Source organism: Melanerpes formicivorus, unplaced genomic scaffold (genome assembly GCF_026170545.1).
Source record: "Melanerpes formicivorus ecotype bairdi unplaced genomic scaffold, bMelFor1.0.p_v2 SCAF_36, whole genome shotgun sequence".
NCBI lineage: Eukaryota > Metazoa > Chordata > Aves > Piciformes > Picidae > Melanerpes > Melanerpes formicivorus.
The window spans coordinates 6,562,421-6,574,707 of NW_027142388.1; positions in this window are offsets into that span (position 1 = coordinate 6,562,421).

Consider the following 12,287-nt stretch of genomic DNA (forward strand, 5'->3'; position numbering starts at 1 on the left):
TAATGGGTGGACATGAAGATCTTAAAGGTCTTTTCCAACCAAAATGATTTTATGATTGTGGCTCTGAGGACATTCACAGCCGATGGAGTGTGTGTTGGCTGTGTGGGAGCTGGAGTCCAGACTTCTGGAGGTGGTTGTCTAAATAAAAAGCAATAAGGAAAAAACCCACCACCACTAAATGAATATATTGCTTCCGTGGGGCTGTGGTAGTGCCTTGAGCATTAGGACTCAACTGTTTCTCCAGCTTAGGCTTGGCTTTCCACCCACACATGCTTTTCAGTATAAGCACATAATTAAGCTTGTTGAAGTAGTATCTGTGCTTACCCAACATTTGTAAACAGATATTGGGTTTCACCTCTTTGTCCATATGTTTATCTTTGGTGTTCATCAACCAAGCCAAAACACCCAAGGGAAGCTATGTACTTGTTTGAAAATACATAGTGATCTGGGGGAAACTCTAGATGTCAATGAGTTAGAAACAATTAGAATTTTAGGGCTGGAGCTTGCTTGGACTATTCCCTGGAAGTAAAGAGCTGCAGTGGAGGAGTCAGACTCTGAACTCCTGTAGCAATCAAGCCAGCAACTCTCAAGCAGGAAACCTTAGGCCCGACCAAAAGGAACTGCCTAGTGCCACGTACTTACGAATCTTTGGCACAACCACTGTAAACATCAGCCTGAAAGAACTATTTGTGGTGATGAAAGAGGTAAAGACTTTATTTTTATTTATGATTGTGTTCTGTGATAGTAGTGCTGACGAATGCATGCCATTTCCAAATGTATTGTTTTGTCACTGCAGAGAAGCTCCTGGCCACTGCATGCTCTCCTCCCAGCCTTTCAATGCAGACTTCTGCAGCAGCATAAATTTCCTTCTGTGACGGATGAGAGCTGCTGAGCCAAAGGCAGCCCAAACTCTTTTTCATCCTAATTGTTCTGCAGCCCATTCCTCCTTCAAATTGTGCCTTTGCTGAAATATTGCAGTGACCATAAATTTTGTATGTGTTGAGAGAGTAGCATGATTATTTGGCTGTTTAGACTGTATTTGGCCCTAAATGCAGAACACAGTTGATATCAGGACTTGCATGGTGATTCATTGGTTGTGTTTAATCAAGAGGCTGGGGCTGCTCTTTGAAAGCAAGTTATTAACAGGAACTTCTTTTTAAAGGTTATTGTTAATTACTTGCTGCCTTGGTGGTGCTAGGTCTTTACGAGCAAGAAGGGCTTGGGACTTTTCCTCTGAAAGCTGTGCTGGCTGGATGACACCGGTGATTCAGTGATGGTCAGCAGCTCTCTTTGGGGACAGCTCAAAGAGGACAGCATTGATGATAAGAAAGAGGGTCCCATTGAAAGGGGTGGACAAGGGTACCCTGGCCACCCCTGGACCTCTAACTAGTGTTTGATACAATACAGTGTAGGTATATATACTGTTTCTCATCCATTTTTTGAAGGCTGTTGTTGTGTGAGAAGAGGAGGCTGAGGGGACACCTTTTTGCTCCCCACATGTACCTGAAGGGAGGTTGGAGCGAGGAGGGGCCCAGCCTCTTCTCCTTGGTGTCAAGCAACAAGACTAGAGGAAATGGTTTCAAGCTGCAAAAGGGGATGTTTAGGCTGTATGTTAGGAAACAGTTCTTTACTGAAAGGGTTCTCAAACACTGGAATGGTCTGCCCAGGGCAGCAGTAGTGGAGCCACCATCCCTGGAGGTGTTCAAGCAGCTTGTGGACCTGGTACTTAGGGATATGGTTTAGTGATGACCCTTCAGTGCTGGGTCAAGGGTTGGACTGGACGATCTTCGAGGTCTCTTCCAACCAGATACAGTCTGTGATTCTGTGTTTCATTCTTTTAACTGAGACGTTTCAGCACATCATGCTGTGTGTTTGGGAGAATCTGACACCATCACAGCTGACATGATCACAAGTGGTGCCAAGACAGAGCGGGGCAGCAGCAATTTTCACGTGGTTCTTTGTTCCATTCTTTAATTCCTTTCTTTAACCACACCTGTTGCTTTCAAATCAGAGCTCTGGAGCTGTAGGAAGCACCGAGACATGAGAGGCAGGCTGGCCCAGACGTTGATACAGCTGTGAAAATGCAGAGGAAGTTTCAGCTCATAAAGTCTTGATTTGCTGTGTGGTTAGGTTTTTGGTTTAATTATATATTTTTTTTTTCCTTATGAAAGTGAATATTCAATATTATTTTTTCTTTAAATTCTTTTTAGGACTATCTAATGAGAATTTTTTTCTGTAGCATTTTGAAGGGTTGTGTGGTCTTTTGCCTTTTGAATAACCTTAATTAGGTAAAGCTGAACTCAAAATGCTTCATTTGCAACTCTTCAAACTAATTTATTCCTGATGAAAATAATAGAGGTGGGTGGTTAAATCTACTATTTGTGGGGGTTTTTTTTGCTAGTTTAGTTACTTATGTTAGTTTAAATTACCACAGAGGGGCTAGGAAAGGGCTAACAAAGAGCACAGCCTGTGCCCTCAGCCTCCAAAGCCAGTTCTGGTTTCAGTGGGCAATTTGTTATGTTAACAGATTTATATTTAAATATTTGGTGTGGAAGATTAAAAAGAACACTTCACTGCTTGCAGCATAAATCAGGTTTTGAGTTGTCCCTAATCTTAATGCAGAAGTCAATTAAAGATCCTCCTGGAAAGCAGAGGTTCATGGGACAAAAGTCCTCTCCTGATTTATCAGTTGGAGAAACACTGCATCCAATCAAAGTCAATCCAGAGTAATGCTCCATACAGCTTCTTTCTGTGGTGACAACTATTTTAATTACTCCAGTAATTACTCAGATGAATTCTTGTCTAAATTTTAGTGCACACAATATTACTATATAGTAACTACATGAGGTTTTTAAAGCCTCGTGAGCTGTATCCCAGCTGCCATCACTCTGCACACATGCGCTCTGCCATATGTGCCTGCAGATCTGTTTCTAAGCAAGACCCACAGGTGGTGTTTCATGTGACAGAAGCAGGGGCAACAACAATATCCTGGGCATATAACCTTTCTCCCCAACCAGACATACTACTGTAGGAAATAAACCAACCCCCCCTGCTAAACCCTATCTGAGCCCACCAAAGCAGGGAGTGGGGTGAGTGTGCGTACAGTGAGGAGTTCCCCAGGGATTAACTGGTTTTCTTACATGTTTCACTTGTTCTCCCTTGCCTGGTGCAGCTGCAGATGCTGTTCTCATCCTCACCAAGCTGTGACTATGATGTTTTTGTGCCTGGAGCATCTTTCATCCCTGTGCTCCGAGCCCCCACCACAGCAATCAGCTGTTCCTGCAGCCCCCAGCCTTCGATGCACTCATTCTGCTGACAGATTTGAGGCAGGGGGAGCAAAGTGGGATTGATTCTTCTCTGGGTTGGGTGGTGACCACAGACAAGGAGCCCTCAGGTTGGGGCAGCCTGGAAGGTGTGAGGGGCACAGCCAAACCTCATCCTAGGGCAGGGCTCTCCAATATGAGCTGGCAGCTTGGTAGTGGGGGGCTAGCAGCCACACAGCACTGCCAGTAGCTTTTCTTGCTAATTATTCTCTCAAGTGCAAAGGCCTGTTTCAGTTGCAAGGCAGTTTGATTTGGGCAATAGTCTCTTGCCATCATTACAGTGAAGTGTTTTCAACTGGTCTCCTGCCCTGTAAATTCCATTTCATTAAGGCTGTCTTGTCTTCTTTTGTTTCATTGTCTTTGTTGTTCTTGTTTTGTTTGATGGTTCTCTGGGGTTTTGGTGGTGGGGTTGGTTTTTTTGTGGTTTGTTGTTGTTGTTAATGAGTCCCAAGGAAGTTGCTGATTTAGTCCTTTGCTCCCTCTGAAGCCATAGCTATCACCTCTGCTGGAGGTACCCTCAACTGTGCTGACATCCACCAGCAAAATAAGCTTTTATTGCTGTGTCCGTTTGATAAGTTTGAGTTTACTGTATTGGTGTCAGATGTTTTCTAGTGAGAGTTGAGGTTGTTAAAAAGACTTGAGAGGCCTCTGACACCATCCTGTGTGCTACCTCTGCTGCGGATCCATTTTCCAAAGGCACAGAGAAGGGACATAGTCTCTGTCACAGACAGGTTTTGTACTATTAAAACCTGTTGGAGACTTAATTTCCCTCTTGGTTTTGGAGCTGCAGTGTTCAGGGTAGCAGCCATACACCAATGAACTGGAGAAAGAACTCGGTCCCATGCAGCTGCCAGGAAAGTGGAGCTCATGACCACACATGGAGTTAGAGCAGGCTAAACAACCAAATCTGCTAGTGCTGGAGCTAAGGAAGCAGAGTGGATGTGCAGTCCTTGGCTTTGGATAGCTTCTAAAGCCAATGTCCTCGACAGACCAGTCTACTCTCCATGGCTGTGCTGGATTTTCAGCCTCTAGCAGGTATTTGGCGTTTAGAAAAAAACAGAGCTAGAAGTGAAATATTTTCAGAAGTGTAGGACTTTATCTTCCTCTTCACTTCAGCCATTGCCTCCAAATCACACTGTAGGAGCTGTAGAGGATTCAGACAGGGGAATGATTAAAAGATTGGAAACTATCTCAGAGAGAGAGAAAGTCAAAGAGCACAATCCATGCCGTGTATCAAAGGGAGCTTATGTGATGCTTTGATCACAACCCATAAGTACTTACGTGTTGAACATAAATTTGAACAGAGTCTTTAATCCACAGGCAAAGACATGACCATCAGGGTGTGAAGCTGCAGAACCAGAAACAGCTTTCTTATCATAAAGGAACAAGTCACCAAGAATTGCAGCAGGTTAGTGCTCGTGTTTTCCGGTGGTTTTTCTGGCAGCAAAGTTCTAGTTCTGGCTGGATGTGGAAGGGCAGAAGGTGCCTGCTGATGACTGTGTTGCATTCTTTTGGTCTCAACAGAATAATCTTGCAGCGTCTGGGTAAGACACTCTCCCACATACTTCAGTGAGTGCTGAGTCCTGCAGTGCTAAACTCTAATTTTAGCTGCACCAGAGCACATCCAAATGGTGCTACCTGCAGCGCCCACTTTGGCTTTCAGAATCACCCTATGTGAGCAGCTCAGGCTTCACACTTTCAGTTGTCTTGCAGTGCTCCCATGAGATGGGGCTGTCTGTCCCACAGGATCTCCTGTGGGAGCCTGGCCACCCCAGGCAGACTGTGCTGCAGCTGAGAACTGAGCTCACATCTCACAAACACTAGTCTAGAGTCTTAAATGTAGACTTATTCCTCATTTGGGAGTAAAACAAACAAAAAAAAACCCAACCCCCTCTTTGTTTTGGAGCAGACCACTCCAGTCTGGCCATAGTGATTGTTATGCAGAATTTTTTTGCCTGCTAAATGTCTTACCTTTTAGAATATTCTGTTAACATTTGGGCTTTTGGTGGCTTCAGCTTGGCAGTAGAGCTAGAAACACAGGCTGCTATCTTCTGCTTTTAATCTGAGTCAAGCTGTAGGGATGAAATTGCATGGTTTGAATAATTCTGTGTGTTTTCTCACTAGAACACTGAGCCCCAGCCTTAACCTTCCCAGTAGTTTGGAGCATTTACAGCTGAGTTATTTGATTAAAATATTATTTTTACCAGCTGTTTGAAAGTACTGCAGCAATCTGATTTATTCTCATTGTCAGTGCTTGTTTGTTTAGTCTTTCAGATGAAATGAACTTACCATTCATGTAGTGCTAATGCCAAGGGAACTATTGTATTCAAAAATAATGGAGCATAATACTCAGCAGAAGGTGGTGTTTTGCTCATGCAGTTGCATATGAACACAATGGAAATTATTTGGTGGCTTAGGGTGTTAATCTGCTTCCTCTGTGAATGAGTAATTGCAGCTTTTGAGTCAGCCCACAGCAGTGTCCCCACCCACCCATTCCAGGTAGGAGATTGGTGAGCCCAAAGCCAGGCAAGGCCCTTTGCTCTGGGGTTAGGTGCCAAGCGTAGTCACAAAGAGATGACAATGAGCTTGCCACAAAGGCTCTCTTATGAGAAATCTGAATTTCCCTGAATTTTCCTTTGGCCTGAAAAATACAGGGGAGCTGAAGAAAAGGGACATTTAAAATACTCAGTTTAAAAACACTGGTTAGCAGGGAGTGCCCACTCTATGACACACAGCTCTGGTTTCAGAGGCCTGTCGCCCAGCCAATAGCCTTAATAAAATCAACTGGAGATACAATAGGCTTAACAAAATCAACTGGAAATGGGACTTCCACTGCAGATCAGGCCCTGGTGTAGAGAGATGGATGTTGGTCTCTTCTCACAAGTCACAGCTGATAGAACAAGAGGAAATGGCATCAAGCTACACCAGGGGAGCTTGCGATTAGACATTAGGAAAAACTCCTGTGCTGAAAGGTTTCTCGAAGACTGGAACAGGCTGCCCAGGGAGGTGTTCAAGTAAACATCCCTGGATGTATTTAAAAGCTGTCTAGATATGATGCTCAAAGATATGATGTAGTAATGGTCCTGGTAGGGTCAGATAATGGTTAGACTTGACCTTAGTGGTGTTCTCCAACCATGGTGATTCTGTGCCTTGCTGCTTCTAGCCTGGCATCTATTTGGTGTTCTGCATTCCCCAAATCTAAACTCAAAGCCTAAGCCACTAGTGTCCTTCACAAATGTCTTTGCAAGACTTATCCTCTTCAGTAATGATGGGGGGAGGAGGGGGGGGGGGGGTGGCTGTGTGCACTACATTTCTTACAAGGTACTGCCAGTTGGCATGTGTCATTGAAAAGGTAGTTTTCACTTCTTGTGGGTGTGGATACTCAGTGACACATAAAACTTAGAGCAATTGATTTCTAACACTGCCGTGACAAAAGCTGACTTATTAGAAGTGAAGCCTCACTTATTTCAGACCACTAGGCAGTGAGATTCTAGGGCTGGAATGTGTTGCAGAGAAAACTGGCAATAAACAAAGGGCAAAGCAGAGAGGACATCGCCAGCATATCCTTAGTCTTGCACTTGTATTAAAAGGCTCCTTTACATTTCCCCCTTCCCACAAATGAGGAAACAAGGTTTTATTCAAAATAAGTTGATCTTGCTCAATCTTTAACAGCTGAAAGCTACATCCCACAGGGATAATACGACATTTTCTCTTCTTTCTAAAGCAGAGATGCTACACAAATCACTATTACAGCCAGATTCCCAAATCACCCTCTGAATGCTGTGTGCAGCAGCTTGATTTGGTACCTCACCAGCACCCATGAGGGTGTACCTGGTTTTCCTGTGCTGGGCAGACACCTCTTTCAGCTGTAAACTCTTCTGACATTTCTGACAGAGATAATTATAGTGCTCTGGGGGACTTTTGGCCTTACTGAAAATAGATGGGAACCGAGGCATGCATTTACAGGCCAAACTGGGAATATGCTGGGAAGAACAGCAGCATCTATATTATGTGACAGCTTCGGAAAGAGCATCACAAAAATGCCTGCTTCATCTTCAGGCACTCATTTTCATTTACTTCCCATGATTAAATGTCTGTTTTCCCAGAAACCTTCCAATACCAAGACACATTCTGGATGTCCTCATATGGACGTGTTATTTGTTTGTGTGACAAATTGCAGTGGAGCAGGAACATGTTTGACATCGGGCCATCCAGTGTGACACCTCAGGGTGGTCCCAATAAATAAATTCTGACTCTTACACACCTGCATTGTGCACAGCTAAGGGTGGGTAGAGGTTTCTGTGGGATTTGAGATCGAACCACGGTGTTGTCTTTGCTAAAAGTAGAAACATCTCATTCAGAAAACAAATTTTTCTCCAATTAAAGTTGCCCATTATTTCATAGTTTCATAGTTTCATTCAGGGTTGGAAGGGACCACAAGGATCATCTAGTTCCAACCCCCCTGCCATGGGCAGGGACACCCCACACTAGATCAGGCTGGACAGAGCCTCATCCAGCCTGGTTTTAAACACCCCCAGGGACGGGGCCTCGACCACCTCCCTGGACAACCCATTCCAGGGTTTCACCACTCTCATGGTGAAGAACCTCCTCCTCACATCTAGCCTGAATCTCCCCACCTCCAGCTTCATTCCATTCCCCCAAGTCCTATCACTACCTGAGATCCTGAGAAGATTATTGATTCTTATAAAACAATCTGATTGCCTTTCCTTCCCCAAATGTTATAGAAACTTGGTGCTCTAAATGTATTTAAATACAGAAAGAAAAAATAAAAAGTAACAGGGAAACAAATTACTGTTGGGGGGAAAATGCAAGCTGGGCTGTGGCTCAACATGGTTTAGTGGTACTGGATCAGCAGTTTTAGCTGGGAGCCCTAGGTGAGCAGTTGGATGTAATGATCTCAAAGGTCTCTTTCAAATTCAACACTTCTAGGATTCTATAGCTGTGTTCCCTTGATGGAGGTATAAGCATCACCTGGTCTTCCTGCTAGATTTGCCATCAGGATGGCTGCACCCCTGTAGCCCAGAGTTGCCCAGGCTAGGTTAAGAGAAGCTCAGGGATATTTGCAGCTGGTTTCACTGCTGTCCTAATGATGCATTCATGGCAGTAACCCTGTCCACAACATGTGTGCAGGATACTACTTTCACCCACAGAGCTCACAAGGATTGCAAGGGCTTTCTTACTTTCCAGGCTGTCTCCTGTACCTCCTCCTTCAGGTGTTTTGCCTATAAAAAGTTCCCAAACCCTTGCCAGAAAGTTGGTACCTGAATTTGGAGTGGAATTTATCTTACTGAGATGTGGGTATCAGAAAGGTTTGTCCTGCTTTTAATGGAGACAAATGCTTTCATTGGGTGAATCAGCCCCACCTAAGGCTGTGTTAATGAATATCAGCTTGATGAGGCCTGACTCTCCTTTGACCATAAAGAAAAGCTGGACAAATATATTTTTCTTTATTGATGAGGTTGCCACAGGAAGGTGAGATTAATCTTGCTAGCCATAAAGTAATTTAGACTAAATCAGTTTCTGATTATTTGTCTTCATGCAGAAGCTTCCCTGCTGAGGATTCATTTCTTTTCCATGAATCCAAGATTCTCTCTGCTTCTTTGCAGGCAGGATAAATGTTTTCCCTCTCTTTCTTTCTTTCATTCCTGAGCTGCTGTGAGTGTCCATCATTGGCACCAATTGTAATCCTTTGCTGCCCCTTCTCGCCAGACTGGCTCAGGCACATCACCCTTGTCTCTTCATTGCCTTTGAAGTTCCCATTCAGGGATTTGGCTTCTTCTGAGATAGGTCAGTGTTGCATGAAACCTGTCCTTTTCCCCTGAGCTGCCCATCGACTCTGCAGGAGCCAGCTGAACCCCAGCACATCTCTGTTGCACAGCTTCTCGTGTACTGGTTCAATTAACTGCCTGGGGCTGGGACTGGAGGTGTTAAACAAGACACATAAATAGGAGACATCCACAAAAATTAATGACTCCTGCTCAGAACTACAGACCTGAGAATCAGTTTTTTCCTTTTTAAAAATGGGATTTAGCTTTACAGGTGTTAGCAGCACGAGGTAGGAGTGAAGTGACAAGAGAGACTGAGCCTCTTAGACTCCTTCATTTAAAGTTTGATGAATCTGCGATCTTACAGTGACATCAGCTGTGTGATGAAGCTTTGTTTCAGAGGGACAAAAGCAGCTGGGCTCAGTAGTCACAGCCTGGTCCTTATGAACAAGCATTTGCATTCAGCCCAAACAAAATCGCACCACTGCAGATCAGCAGGCTGCAGAGAGATCACAGCTCAGGACCAGAGCCAGGCTGGATGTGGCTCTGGGCAACCTGATCTAGTGTGAGGGGTCCCTGCCCATGGCAGGAGGGTTGGAACTAGATAATCCTCGAGGTCACTTCCAACCCTAAAAATTCTATGATTTCCCTCCCCCCCCCAGTCCTATTCTGAGCTCTGTGATATGTTCCCCAGTCTGCTCCAAATGTCACATCAGGAGACAATGGAATGATGCTGCATTGTACTGGCAAAACTCAAAGAAGTACTACAACAATATTAGCAGGCTGAAGCTCCTGCAGTGACCTACAGAGGCATATGCAACCCTCAGTCATCAGAGAGTCTAAACAGCACTTCTCTTTGAAGGGAAAAAACAAAGTCCTTGATTTGCAGCCTAACCTATTGGTGAACTGCAGTTCTATGAACTGGTCTTCTCCTTGTATTCAAAACATACGCAAACTTCTTGAAAGACATCAGTAATAATCATTCAGAGCTTCCCCTGCTTAGCAGAGAGAAGGGCTGAGGCTGCTGCTTTCATTTCTCCTTTGGCTGACGCCCATTTCATTTATAGCTTTCCCTGTAAGTCCGTGGGCATGTCTGCAGCTCCCATTTGTCAGCAGTACAAAGTGCCCTGTGCTCTGGGCTACTGCTGCAAAGGGCATCCCATGTCTGGGCTGGGTTAGCTGACTTGATCCTGCTGTAGAGCTGCCCCTTGGCAAAATCTGAGCTCGGCAAGCAGTAGGACAGGATAGGACAGAATTAACTTCAGCGTGGAACAATGTTACTTCAGCTATGATGGCTCAGAGACTCTCCCCCTGCAAGCTTAAACACATCCTAATGTTTTATTCAGACAAATGACATGCAGGGACAAGTGTTTTATAAGTGAAGGAGATAGAAAAATGCTCTCCTTAAGCTACAGAAAGGTAACTAAGAAGGATGGAAGATGCACTAGGTAACTAGATGCATAATGCTCCAGGGACAGCTTGGAGCATTTCCCAAGGCTACAAAAATAACAGATGTAATCAGTAAGAAGCAGTAAATACAAAAGCAAAGACGAGCTACAGGCCTTTGTGGAAGCCTTTAAACCTGTTCAGAGCAGAATCGTTACTAGGGTCATACTGAGAGTGCAATGGTATTAAAAGATGATGAATATTCAGCACATGTAATGTTAAGGTCCTCCTATTCCAGAAAACAGTTATTAAATTTCTCCACTGCCTCTTACTTTGCTGCACTTTCACACAGGAAAAGATGCAACTTTTTTTGCCTGACTTCCAGTGCAGTCTGTAAATAGCTGCAGTGTTACTTACGCTTGGCCAAGACAAACTTATTTTAAACCCCATTAGGAAGCGGGTGCCAACCTTTAATGCCTTTATTCACGTCAGATAGCACCTTGTAATCCAGCAGCTGCTGGCTCTCTTTGAGGCCCCAGCGTTAATGCCACGATGGTGTCACAATCTGACTCTCTGGGTTCAACAGTCAGCTTCTAAATAGGGACTGAAGTGCTAATATTTGATACAATCCTGGAGAGCATGGCTGCTGCATTAAAGAGTGCTGCTGCCTTGACAGCCTTACAGAGTCACAGAATGGTGAAGGTTGGAGGGGACCACTGGAGTTCATCAAGGCCAATCCCTATGCTAAACCAGGGTTACCTAGAACAGGTTGCATAAAAATATGTCCAGTTAGTTTTGAAATCTCTCCCGAGAGGGAGACTCTACAACATTTATGGGCAGCCTGTTCCAGTGCTTCATCACCCTCAGTATTTCTTTAAGGTCAAGTGAAACACTTGCTGTGTTCTAGTTCATACCTCTTGCCCCTTGTCCTATTACTGGGCACCACAGAAAAGAGCCCAGCCCCCTCCTTATGACCCCCACCCTTTAGACATTGATCAGCATTTTACTCTTTTCTAGGCTAAACAGCACCAGGTCTCTTGGTATCTCCTCATAAGGAAGATGCTCCTCTCACCCCAGCATCCTTCTGGCCCTCCATTGGACTCTCTCCAGTAGTTCCCTGTGCCTTGTGAACTGGGCAGCCCAGAACTGGACACAATGCTCTTGCTCTTCAAAACATTGTTGTGGCTTCTGGCTTATACCAGGTATGACAATAAGGGTTGTAGAGCCAATTTGCAACAGTATTTACTATTTCTACTGCTGTCCAGAGCAGTGTCGTGCCAGAAGTTACACTGACAGCATGCACCCTGGTGCTGAGGAGCATGGACAAGCCCTGCCTGCCTCTGGAGAGCACAGCAATTATCATAGTATCATAGTATCATTCAGGGTTGGAAGGGACCACAAGGATCATCTAGTTCCACCCCCCCCTGCCATGCCCCACACTAGATCAGGCTGGCCAGAGCCTCATCCAGCCTGGGCTTAAACACCTCCAGGGAATTATTTGGGTGGCTTAGGTGTGTACTGCAGATGCAAGGGGCAATGGGTGAAAGTTGAGGCATAGGAAGTTCCATGGAAACAGGAGGAAGAATTACTTCACTGTGAGGGTGACAGAGCACTCAGGGGGATTGTGGAGTGTCCCTCTCTGGAGATATTCAGAACCCGCCCGGATGAGTTCCTGTGTGACCTGGTATAGGTGATCCTGCTCTGGGTTGGACTAGATGATCTCTCAAGGTCCCTTCCAACCCCTAACATTCTGTGATTCTGTGATGCAAGTGTGGACCCTTGCACAAGTTTA